The 12,412-nt window shown below is 38.2% G+C and overlaps 2 long non-coding RNA genes and 1 pseudogene across 2 annotated transcripts; 1 reads left to right on the plus strand and 2 right to left on the minus strand.

Moving 5' to 3' along the window:
* On the plus strand, positions 1-1,767 carry LOC146468365 (uncharacterized). Its single transcript, XR_014867518.1, has 3 exons — positions 1-131; positions 766-941; positions 1,655-1,767. It is a non-coding gene; the product is annotated as an uncharacterized LOC146468365 (long non-coding RNA).
* Positions 1,768-4,003: 2,236 nt separating this feature from the next.
* Positions 4,004-6,230, minus strand: LOC146468366 (uncharacterized; annotated as a pseudogene).
* A 2,680-nt stretch (positions 6,231-8,910) lies between these two features.
* LOC146468367 (uncharacterized) lies at positions 8,911-11,010 on the minus strand. The gene is made up of 3 exons (XR_014867527.1): positions 10,937-11,010; positions 9,820-9,876; positions 8,911-9,201 (listed from the first exon to the last, which is right to left on the minus strand). It is a non-coding gene; the product is annotated as an uncharacterized LOC146468367 (long non-coding RNA).
* Between the last annotated feature and the right edge of the window lie 1,402 nt (positions 11,011-12,412).

Consider the following 12,412-nt stretch of genomic DNA (forward strand, 5'->3'; position numbering starts at 1 on the left):
GTTGTGTAGTGTATAGTTATAACAGGTGATTTCCTTTGTTGTTTATCAGTTTACCATGAGGGCCGTCTGCTTTGTTATTCTTGCTCTTCTGATAGTGTTCACCGCTGCGCGATCTAATCGTAAACTTAAAGGTACGTGTTATAACATAAAGCCATAAAATGCAGAAAAAAGTAACATTATTGAAGTTCAACTCCGCTCAAAACTGTTATATGCTGATATGCTTCACTTGCCGTTTCTAAATGCTAATTTGAATAAAATACATACCGACCAATAAAACACTAACAAAAGGTTTAAGCTGGGGATAGGGAGAGCAGGGAAAGAAGAAGATTCGCGCGCCGTTAAATTTTCCTAAGTTAAAATTTATTTGACAACAATTTCCTCTGAGTTGTCATTGTTGACCAGTCTTAATAGCATGTTTTTAACATTTTCATTTTTTCGATTTCTTTTTTTATTTTCCTTAGTTCTAAAGTGAAAAGGTGGAGGCCGTTCAACGTTCGAATTAATCGACATTTCTAGATCAAGTGGACATTTCCCTTTTTTTCTTTTGGATTTTAATTTCGTTCAGTAATTAATTTAACTTTTTTAAGATATAGAGAAATCTATAAAGGTGGCAAAACTAACAAGGAAGGCGGTTATTGAGGAATAACGAAATAATTCCCAGATCATGTTACGTCATCATAGATGCCTTAATGATGAAGAAATACCGTATATTGTACGTGATCTTAAATAATTATGTTCTCTGTTAAATTTGTTATTTGATCGTAGTGGCCCGGGATGCCAATGTCGACCATACCGACGTTGATTTTGATGTCTCCAAGGACGAGAAGAGCTTGGATAAACTTCTTAGGGATCCTAAATGTGATCTTGTTTGCGTGGTGTATTGCAAGGGTCCACAATGCAACTGCTGCAGCAAATAACCAGCTAGGCCTTCAACTTCACGAGTAAGTTTCTCGTTGGAGAGCAACAATCCACGGAGACGCGAAACAAGAAAGTCAACTTGTTCCGCCCGTGGAGTTTCGAATTTCATTTGGATATTTGTTGGCGCCAAATGTCGTGAAATACACCTTGTGAATAAACAGTCCTCAAATGTTTGAAAAGTTCGATAAAGTATTTATCGAGGCAATCTCTCCCAACACGCGAACCATGCAGTCTGTATCCTGTGTGTGGAAGGTGTTTTGAACCCGACTTATTTCTTAAGCTTGTTTTCGGGCTTACAAATTTTAGAAATTCTAAATACTGGCTCGTGAGTAATCGTACATTTATCTTCGGAAGATTCTTTCTCGAGCGCAAAACGACACCTTAAACTTCTTTTCCCGGAAAGTTCTCCCGTTGATGTCAATTTCGCTTTTAATTAGAAATTTCATGCAAATGGCGTAATGTCGGTATAGGATGAGTTCCTTTTAGGATGATCCAGATCAGGATCAATGATCCAAGATCACTTGGATCATGGTGCATCAAAAGAACCGAGGAATCCACTCTGGGAATTGAAAGGATTCCTCTATTCCTTTGATGCACCATGATCCGAGTGATCTTGTATCATTGATCCTGATCTGGTTTACCACCATACCAGAAAACCAGCATTTAAAAATTCCGTGAGCCGAGGGTTAAAAGTCCACTTTTTATTTGTAAACCAAAATCTGTCTTTCTTTTTCAGGTGTTGAGTCTGGCAATGCAGTAATGTTGTGAAGCACTGATTGGGGACTTTGATGATTAACTAATTCTAAGATGGTTGTATATAGTATGGTTGACTCGAAAATAAAAACCTTTACTGGACAGGTGAATTTTTGTCATTTTCTTTAATAATTTATGCGTGCTGCTATCATCGGCTGTTTTCTGGGCATCATCTTCCAGTCTTCCAATTTTTTAGTTTTGACAACAGAGACACACGTCTTTTGGCAACAGGATTCATCGTTGAGAATATTTATAAACTGTAAATTTCCCGGGATCCATATTTCTATTAGGGAAGTTGTCAACACCACATTCTTAAACTATGGTATATGACAAATCAAAGAAAAATCTTTTTATGTGTGTATAATTTCATACAAAAAACTAAAGCATTTTCGCGCTGAGTTTCAGTTGTTTGTGGTAATAGTGAATGAGCCGTAAAGCAGACACTGCTTTGATGAAGTGACTTAAAAATATTGTCAATATATGCCATGAGGTCATAGTTTGAAATCACTATTTTTTTTTTTGTTTTGTCTGTTGTGATCCTAAGAACGAGGTTTTCCTTTGAGATCGTTTATACCACTAAATTTTCTTATAATTTTTGAATTTATGCGCCTTTCTTAAGAAGATCTCAGAACGGCTCGATAAATTATGGAAAGATCTTCATTATTCATTTTGATGATGTCAACTTTTTTCCCACAATTTTAACTGACGAAGTTTTTCCTTCCATTTACGTTTACGATACAAACACTACATGGTTTGAAACGCTTCCGCTGCGATTTATTTAAAATCAAACTTATAAACTTTCCCCAATTTTGTATATTTTGTTTTCCATATACCATAGCTTAAGATTGTGGTTTTAGTGTTTCTTATACAAATCTGGAACACAAAATTCCGTAAAGTATGAATAGCCGAGCCTTTAGGAAACGCCAAGGACAGTTTGCAATGCTGTCGCGCCGCGCTGACATTTGCACTTAACGAAAATTCGTCTTTGAACACCTTTGATCAGAAATCAAGGTTATAATAAATCAGTCTGAAATGGGCATCGCAATATGTCCAAATTAGTAGAACATTATACCTTTCGGACGCTTAGCAAGGCTACTTTCGTACAACTTTTAAGCACATGTCCTTATGGTTTGTCTTGCGATACCACACCAAACACTCTCATGTAAGAGAGGTTGAATTTATGTTCTTTTAAACGGTGCTGACAGTTTCTCTTCCATGGCGATTCTTCTATTGCTCTGTTCCTCTGAGGCGATAATATGCAATTTGTATGAAACCGTTTGAGTTAAGATCGACAGAGCAAAGCCTGGTTCGAGTTGTAGTAGGAACCAAAACGAGGCTCTCTCCTGTGGCGCCATATTTATTTGCGGCCGAGTAAGCAGTTAACACTTTTGGCGTTCTAACAGACAGCTGAGGGATTAAGTGATTAAAATAGTGTTTTTCTGATTTTTTCCGTGGCTTCTTTGAAAGTAGTTAACGTTTCTTGGCGAGTCTTAAAGACTGCATTGTTTGCCTGCGTATGGTAGCTTCATTGGTAAAACAAAGTCATTCGACGAGGGAAGCAAAGGTAAGTTTTAAATTTTATTTCTTTGATCTCAGAAAGAATTCTGTCAAGATTTCAAGGCAGCAGAGCCATGAAATTGACAGTTTTATCCACTGTCAGATGTTAAACTTTATCTAAGTTGATCAGTTGCCAAGTCAGAAACTGAGGTGAAACGAAAGTGTCGTTTAAAAATGTTTACTGTAAATGGTTTGAACCCAGGAGTCATGTCATAAGTACGTAAATTATGATCATCCGGGTGCGTGTAGTTCTGAGAAGGACTGTTTGTGGTGGCTTTGACTGACGTTTCGACAACCTGAGCGGAAGTCATCTTCAGAGTCAAGTGAATTATGGAACGTCAGTAGGTGGTATATACGTCTCTGGTTGTCAACCTGATTGGTCAACGAAGTCCAGATGTTATTGGTCGTTTTTCAGTAAGCCGTGATGTAATTGGCTGTGAAGACTGTAAAAAGTGATTGGTGCGTTTCCACGGACTAGACCCTCGGACTTTTTTGACTAACAAAAGACGGATCGAAACGCACCAATCACTTTTTACAGTCTTCACAGCCAATTACATCACGGCTTACTGAAAAACGACCAATAACATCTGGACTTCGTTGACCAATCAGGTTAACAACCAGAGACGTATATACCACCTACTGACGTTCCACAATTCTTTTGACTCTGAAGATGACTTCCGCTCAGGTTGTCGAAACGTCAGTCAAAGCCACCACAAACAGTCCTTCTCAGGACTACACTCACCCGGATGATCATAATTTACGTACTTAAAAAATGTTTACATCGCTGCACGTGAAATCAGCGGTCCGTGCAAGTTAGTAAAGCCCCGTCTACACGAGCAATTTTTATGTGGCAATTTTTATTTGCCCGTGTAGATGATGAAAAATTACCAATTTTTATGTGACTACTGCATTTGCTGAAAAGCAAATAAAAATTGCCACATAAAAAAATTGTCCGTGTAGACGAGATGCCACATAAAATGTGACAATTTTTTCTACGTCATCTGTAGAACCCAGTCCCTACGGTCCCTAACATTTGCGCATCCAGCATGGCGCCATCTTGCTTTTTGCCTTTCCATGGACATCTCTGCTGTGCGAAATTATCACTGACGCAGATTAACAACAAATATTTGTCGAGCCATCTACACGGGCAAATAAAAATTGACACATACAGTTGCCGCATAAAAATTGCTCGTATAGACGGTGCTTAAAGTTCCAGGTTTCTGTGTACATACGTAAAAAGTGCAATGAACCAATCAGAACTCGCAGGAAACACATCTAACTGTCGTAAAGCGCGCGAAAACGCTGGTTAAGATTCTCGTTGTTTGAGAAAGTGGCGCGTGTTTGATAAACAATCACAGAGCGCAGTATTGCGCAAAACCGAAAGTGCCTTCGAAACCCAGTTAATTTAAGACTCTTTATTCTCTTTTAAAATATCTCAGCAGGAAATATATTATCAGAGATTGGAGATAAAATCATCCAAAAAAAAAAAGCACTGAGGACAGTGGAAACTCGCTTTTCCATCTTGTTTGTACGACCATTCTTGTTTGGTGACCCAAAGAAAAGCAGTCGTTTTGTTTTCTATCCGTACATGTTGCCGTTTAAATCACCTCGTTACTGCGACCAACGACGATTTTTATAGTCCTTAACTGCACTAGGGTCTTAAATGATTCGAAAAAAATGTACGTATACAGCTATCTTCATTTAACTGTCGTTTCGTCTTTTTTTAACATTTTCTGCTATCCTCTTTTTTTTTTCCTTTGGTTTTTCCTTCCTTCCTTGAAAAGCAAAGTTCTCTTTCGCTTTCTTCGTGGCCGCTTTACCTTTGCATTTCAATAAATCAATCATATTAGGATCTCATGCTTAATTTGTTTTCCCTTATTAATCTTTTAAAAGTGCCATGAATTTCTTTTAACTTTGAGTCAAAATTCTGTTTTATATTATATTGGCGTAGGTTCTTTTTGAAGAACGAAAGATCTTTCATAAATTCGTCACAAGTTTCTGTCATGAGTTCATAATCCTTTCTTTTCTTTCTTGTGACGCGTTCATGCATTACTTTTAGTCTCTCAATATTTTCATTTGTTTCGTCAACAATCGCCTCTCTTTTCTCTAAAAGAAGATGGATATAGACACGAACCTCGTGCAGCGCTCTCACGACCACTAATTTATCACCGTCTGAACAGGACTGGCCACTATATTTAAGGTTTAGTGGAAGTTCGCGTAATTCTCTGGCAAAGTCTGACTTACAGGTTGGCTCTTCCAGGTCAAATTGCAGTTGGTATAGAGAATCCAAAGGCTTGTCAAACATGTTAAGCTCGAAATGAAAACGTCCGGGCTCGCTATAATCGCTGTTTCCCGTTATCAAAATTCCTCCAGACGTGCCTTCAAATCGTAGATGCTTGAGATATGGAAAATCTTGTTCAAGTCTCACGTCTACATCACTCACTCTCCTTTCAGTTTCAACCTTCGGTTTTCCACCACTAGCAAAATGTTTAAGACAAGTTAGAATTGTGGCACGCTCCTCTCCTTTGTAAAAAGGCAGTATGAGCTCCCCTAAGTCAGTAACCGTTGTTCCTAGCTCTGCCTTGACGTTGCGAGGGACTGTTCCTAACAGGATTAACGAAGCGCAGGTGTTCAGCATCTGAAAAATTGGCGTCAAGTCCTCGCACAGGGCTTCCAGCTGTGTAGTTTTAAAACACTCGCAGTTAGAATCAATCATGTACCTTAAGATATCAAAGCCGGTAATTTCTATGTCCATTTTAATATTCCTGAATGTCTCCTTTACTTTTGAGATCTTCGAAAGGATGTTTTGACTCTTTAGATTGCCATAGCCGCTTCGGATGGTTTCTGCGAACTGACGCCACTCTTTTCTCTGTTGATCCCTTCTGTCCCTGTGTCTTAGGTAGATCGTTCCAATTACAAAAAACGCAGTTGTACTGAAGAGACAAATTAAAGCAGTAGTAAGCTAAAGTTATTTCGTCTCTGTGTGTTGTTGCAAATGCCATGACCCTGGCAATTGTTTGCTACCGCTGGTAATCAGACAGATACTCAGTAAAGTTTGAATTATGATGGAAAGGTGTTACTTTAGTCGTAGCATAGAGCGGTTTTCAATTAAGTGTCGAAAGTAAATTCGTGTTTGCTTTGGTTTTGCATTACTACGCTCTGTGATTGGTTAACAAAACTAGCGCCACTTTCTCAGTCAGTGGGAATGTAAACCAAAACCAATCGTATAAACCAAACCAAACCAAGCGTATAGGTCTTTAGGACTGCGAACACAATGTGTTCGAACACCTTGAACAAAAAGATTGTGTTAAGTATCTGGGTGTGTTGATCGACAGCAACCTCTCTTGGCAATATCACATTAATTATATTTCGCTTAAGATAAGTAAAACAATTGGTATTATATCACGGTTGAGATACGTTCTACCCACTTCTATTCTTCTTCATATTTACCGTTCTCTAATCCATCCTTACGTTTCTTACGGTCTTTCAGTATGGGGCCAAACTTCAAAATCAAATCTGGAGAAAATCTTAATCCTCCAAAAAAGAGCCTTACGTCTAATTTATTTCCGCAATAACAGAGAGCATGCCATCCCGTTATTCGTATGTTCTAATATCCTTCCAGTTGACATGCTTTATTTCAAATCTATAGCCAGTCTTATGCATGATATCAATAACCAAAGTGCTCCCCTGAACCTAATAAATCTTTTTGATCGAGTAGATGCTGTGCACTCGTATAGAACCAGGTCTGCATCCACGGGCAAATTTCATATAAAATGCTCAAAGCTGACACAACTGAGCCACTCATTTTCGAGATTAGGTTGTAAAATCTGGAATGAATTACCGGAATCTTTCCGTGCAAAAACTAAAGCCTCCTTTAAGAAATGCCTTCAGACCAGATTACTAAAACTTCTTGATCAAGAGGATATTTATGTTGACGTCAACACTCTGATTAAAAACTTAAAATATCAGTGGTATGATTAGCTAATATGAAACTTTCTTAATTTTAATTTAGACAGTCATTATTTTTTACTTAACTTATTACACATTAATTATTGGTATATCTTTAAATTATATTCTGTAAATATATACTAATCAACTGCACTACCCGCCTAGATTAGCCTATGCTATTTGCGGGCTAGTGCATTCTTGCTTTAACTTCGTGAAAAATGTACTTTAATAAATTGAAATTGAATTGAATTGGAATTGCATACAACTTACAACCGTAATGTTAGGGATAAAGTATATCACTACCTGAGAAAAAGTATTGAGCTATTATAAGGGATAAATTAATCAACGTACCCTTAAGGCTGACGTTCACCCTTTTCATAACCTCTTGGCAACTTTTAGAGATAAACTAGAAATATGTGACCCGCTGAGTGAACGGTTGATTTGAAGTGAAATAATGCGCTAGGGCAACTAGAAAATATGAATTGTCTTAATATTAGGGGATATAAGATACCCACCCTCACTCGAGGCTCTGGGGAATAAGTTGTGTAGTTTATATTGGTTTATTTCCAGAGCCTCGCAGTAATGTTTATTGTTTCAGGCTGAATTTTTTACATATCGAAATTGTGCTACTCGTATTTCTTTAGAAAACCTAATTTCGTTGGACATGTAAATCATGCACCTCTATTCTTCGACGGCAAGGCTTATTGCTCCGCTATTGTTCTCAGGCAATCCCGAGAGCTATTCTTAAATGAGAGGCGAAAGCTGTGAGAAAATAGCTCGTCTCTTCTCCATTCCCGTTGTTTCTTTTCTGGTCATTCTCGCGATCCCCCTTCTTCCCCCCCTTCCCCCCCCCCCCCCCCCCCGCTCAAACTTTGCCTTCGCCCGACATCCAGCCAGCTAAGAAGGCTGTTAAACAAGGTGTTTTTATTGTTAACCACCTTAGTAATTATGAAAATGAAAAACTGGAACAAAGATTCAAACATTCCTCCCCTAAAGTTAACTAGCCATGCACACGTCTTGGCTATAGTATAGAATCTAAATGTCCCATCTTAGATTTAAAAGCCAAATGTTTGTTTTTTTAATTCGACGTTCATCCTGAGGATGCATTTGTCTTGTGCAACCCCACTAGAGTACGTTTGAAAACGCAGGCTTCCAAATTAGGTGGTAACTTCATAGAATAAGTCATGTTCCTTGAGCAGAAGACCAATCACATCGCTTAAAATTGCATTATCCTCTGGTGGGTTAATCATAAAGTAAACTAATGCGAACTGGAGCCTCTCACTTACATGTTTCCGTTCCATGACGGCATTCTAAGTGGTTAAAGAGTTTGTGAGATAGAAGATTCGTTTCAGAGACAAGAACTTTGTACCCGCTTCTCCCTCCGTGTAAACGTTTTGGCTGCCTGAAACTTGAAGTCCCCAGAGAGTACTATGCTGTCACACAACTAATACCCTACGAACTCGGCCGAATTTAGCAGCACTATTTTTCCTTAATTGGACGCTCGTTAAAATTGGTCTCACGTTTGATCGGTAAAGACAACGTGTTCTTTGATGTGAAAGTTAAGACCACCTGACGGACGAAAACAAGACTATTGTCTGCGAAATTGAGACTGCTTCAGTGCTGTTCATACTGGCTTCCAATGGAAGTCCTTGACGCGGCCTTTCTACGGATCTGAAACGGGTGAATCGAAATTTCTTATAGCATTTAATAACAACAAACATGACCCCGAATACACACCCTTAATCATAGTTTTATTAATCCTCTTAAATCTAGGACAATCTTATTACCCTAATTTTAATTAAATGCTTTAGGTTAAGCCGAGTACAGTCATGTTCTCGTGCTATTGGTAGCAACAGACTTGTATCTTTAATCTGCAACATAAAGCATTGGTCTGATCATCAGAGCGTCTCACAGCACGTGACCGAGCGGAATCCATTGGGTGTTGGAACTTTCTTGTTTCTGAAGGTGCACCGCTGACAGCTCCAACAAGCAGCAAAAAGCACAGAACAACAGCGAATTTCATCTCTGAAAAAAAAAAAAGAGAAAAAAAGGGACGTAGCTGGGGTAGTGGCCAAAGTAGAATTTTAATATATCGAAATTGGCCTGTTGCTTCGTTAAGAGTTGTCCGTGCGATATTATACGGTAACGACTTTTACGGCAAATTTGAAAAAAGGGTGTTTTAAGTTGATCAACAAGATTGGGAACACGGGCTGATTTAATTAATATTCAGTACCCCTTGACACGTAGCTCATTTTTGAGAGATCGTGGAGCAAATGCAAATTCTTGTTCTTAGTAATAACTGACTTAACAAATGAATTCTGTAAAAGGTGATAGCTATATAAGATTATTTTCTCTATTTCGTAACCTTGAAAGACTGTTCTCATTTTGTTTTATTCTAACATCAATAATTACTTCATTTTATTGTTTGTTCACAAGTAACTTAAATTAAATTGCCGAATATGATCACACACTAACGAAGGCCCATGGCTCGTTTCGCGATCCGGCCCTTTCAATCTTTTGTGCTTGGAAGTAAAAAACGGCGAGTGACCGTTTGGTCGCAAATTTTCCGAAAGACCTTCAAGATATGTGTATGGGTTGCTGATTATTAAATTCTGACACAATGCTAACATTTTTATAACTTACCTTTCTATCGGTGAATGCGTAGAGTAGAGTTCTTCAGCGTTTCGAAGTTTCTTCTTTCTTAAATACCAAAACGGTACAGTTAAAAATGTCCCAAACCAAACCGTCAATTACTGTCCTTATTTAGTACTAATTAGAAACAGTTTACATTCGCAACACACTGTTGTCCCTTAGTACTCGAAATTAAGATCATTCTCTTCACATTAAAGGCTGGTTTCCAGATGATCGCGGATCGCAGATCGCAATAAGGTCTGCGATCGTCTGCGATCATACGGAAACTACTTCTGCGATCGTCTGCGATCGTCTGCGATCCTGCGATCGTGATCGCAGACGATCGCAGAAGATAGAACCATGTTCTATCTCCTGCGATCGTCTGCGATCAATTGCGATTGTTTGCAATCTGCGATCTGCGATCTGCGATCCGCGATCATATGGAAACCAGCCTTTAGATAGAACATGGTTCTATCTTCTGCGATCGTCTGCGATCACGATCGCAGGATCGCAGACGATCGCAGAAGTAGTTTCCATATGATCGCAGACGATCGCAGACCTTATTGCGATCTGCGATCTGCGATCTGCGATCTGCGATCCGCGATCATATGGAAACCAGTTTTGTTTCCATTTTCTGTCTCTGCATTTTTATTTTCGTCCTTCTACTGGAATTACGTCACGCCGATAAACTTGGCTAGTTGTAGTAAGACTACCAACACTGGAGGGTTTATTTTTCTACTTCAGGTCTGCAGTGGTTAATTTGGAGAAGAAACTTCAAATAATCCTGTAAAATAATTACTGTATATAACGAAATACTGGGCCTCTGAAATCCACCTTAGCTGAATTTCTACAATGTAAGGTGTCAACCGAACTCATATAATATTTGATTACTGCTAGTTGTTACTATTGTTATCATTATATTATGTCTCTTTAGAGAATGCAGGGTGAGACATATGTCGTGCTATGTTGGTGTCCCATCAAAATTCATCATGCGTCACAAGTCCTTGAAACAGGAAAAGGCTGGCACCTCGCCGGTTGTAAAATAAAACACAGAGATATAAATTCTATGGAATTGTACTGAATTTGTTTGTGATATAGTCAACATTAGTTATTACTTATACTGTCTCACCTGCAAAGACGAATTTTCTTATCGTAACGTTACTGGATCAATATCCTCATCAAAATGTTATGTTCTGTGTCTTAGCCAGGTATATTACGTCTATACTATTTTAATTGTATAAATTAATCAAGCCGCGTAATTGGATCATGCCTTCCGCTACTGTCAATCTCTTAGGAAATCTCAAGTTTTGGAATAGAGAAAAAACTTTATTACGAAAAATAAATAAGTTCCATTTGATCTTAGTTGTAAATACGTGTAGTCAACTGTCATTTCCAGAAATGTAACATTTATCTAAAATGTACCGATCGTTAGTCCAAACCGGTATACCTTTGCTGCTGATTAAAATTTATTAAAGCTGTTTTAGATGCAAACTTACATATTAATTTACCTCATTGTTATTGTGAATTTGACAAGCGCAAAAGGACCGCATATGACGGAGTCAACCTTAAATGTTCCTCAGGACTAATTTTCTCAGTGTAAGTTACTGGCTCGATATCCTCAGCGTAATTTTATATCCCAACGAGTGTACTTTACAAACCAAGCACGCTACATTTATACAACAGCTATATAATTTTAATTAATTCCACACACGAAAATGTAATTATAGTATGACTGAGATTAAAATTTGTACACAGACCGCAAATTTTCAATCAATCAAGTTGTGTAATTGAATCGTATCTTTCGGACGCTTGTGTCGCCTGGAAGAGCAGGTGAATCGAAATTTGTCATAGCATTTAATAACAAAAAAAAAACCTCTCCAAATTTACACTCTTAATGCTTAAAGTTATAGAGTTGTCGGTACAGAGTTGTAACAGAAATAAAGTTTACTATTATTATTATTATTATATTTAAAAAAAATTATTATTATTATTATTATTATTATTATTATTATTATTATTACAGTCATGTTCTCGTGCTATGGGTGAGTATTCCATTCTCAGCAATCCAAGTTAGTTCACTGGCTTTTGTCGCTTTCTACCGTTGGGAGCTGTTGGGAAGCAACATGTTAAGTGTAATTTTCCTTTTCTTAACGTTTATATTGGTGGTTTTCACCTCAGACATCGTCACGCAAGTAAAAAAATAAAATCCTCAACCATTCAATAGATAAAGTCAAGATATTGATATGTTGTAGAAGAGTGATACATAAACAACGCGTGAAAGCCACGGGGCTGCGCGATATCTCATAATCGAGTTATTCGAATAAATGTACCACGGAAAATTACAGAGTTTAGTATGGGACGCCATGTTGGTGCACCGTCTGATGGGCACCAACATGGCGGCCGGAAACCAGCAAAAACATCTGGGGTCTACCTTGGCTATTTCAAAGCCTTTCTTCTATCTGCTGAACTTTCACACATTGACATAGACGGGCGCTTCTATTACATGTTAGCTGATCAGACCTAAAAAAAAACCACGAGGCAAATCGATGTTTTCATGTACGCGACATGTTTAGAGCAGCAATCGCTTCTGTCACGCACCACGCAA

The sequence above is a fragment of the Pavona decussata genome, unplaced genomic scaffold (assembly GCF_977016875.1).
Source record: "Pavona decussata unplaced genomic scaffold, jaPavDecu1.1 SCAFFOLD_131, whole genome shotgun sequence".
Classification (NCBI taxonomy): domain Eukaryota; kingdom Metazoa; phylum Cnidaria; class Anthozoa; order Scleractinia; family Agariciidae; genus Pavona; species Pavona decussata.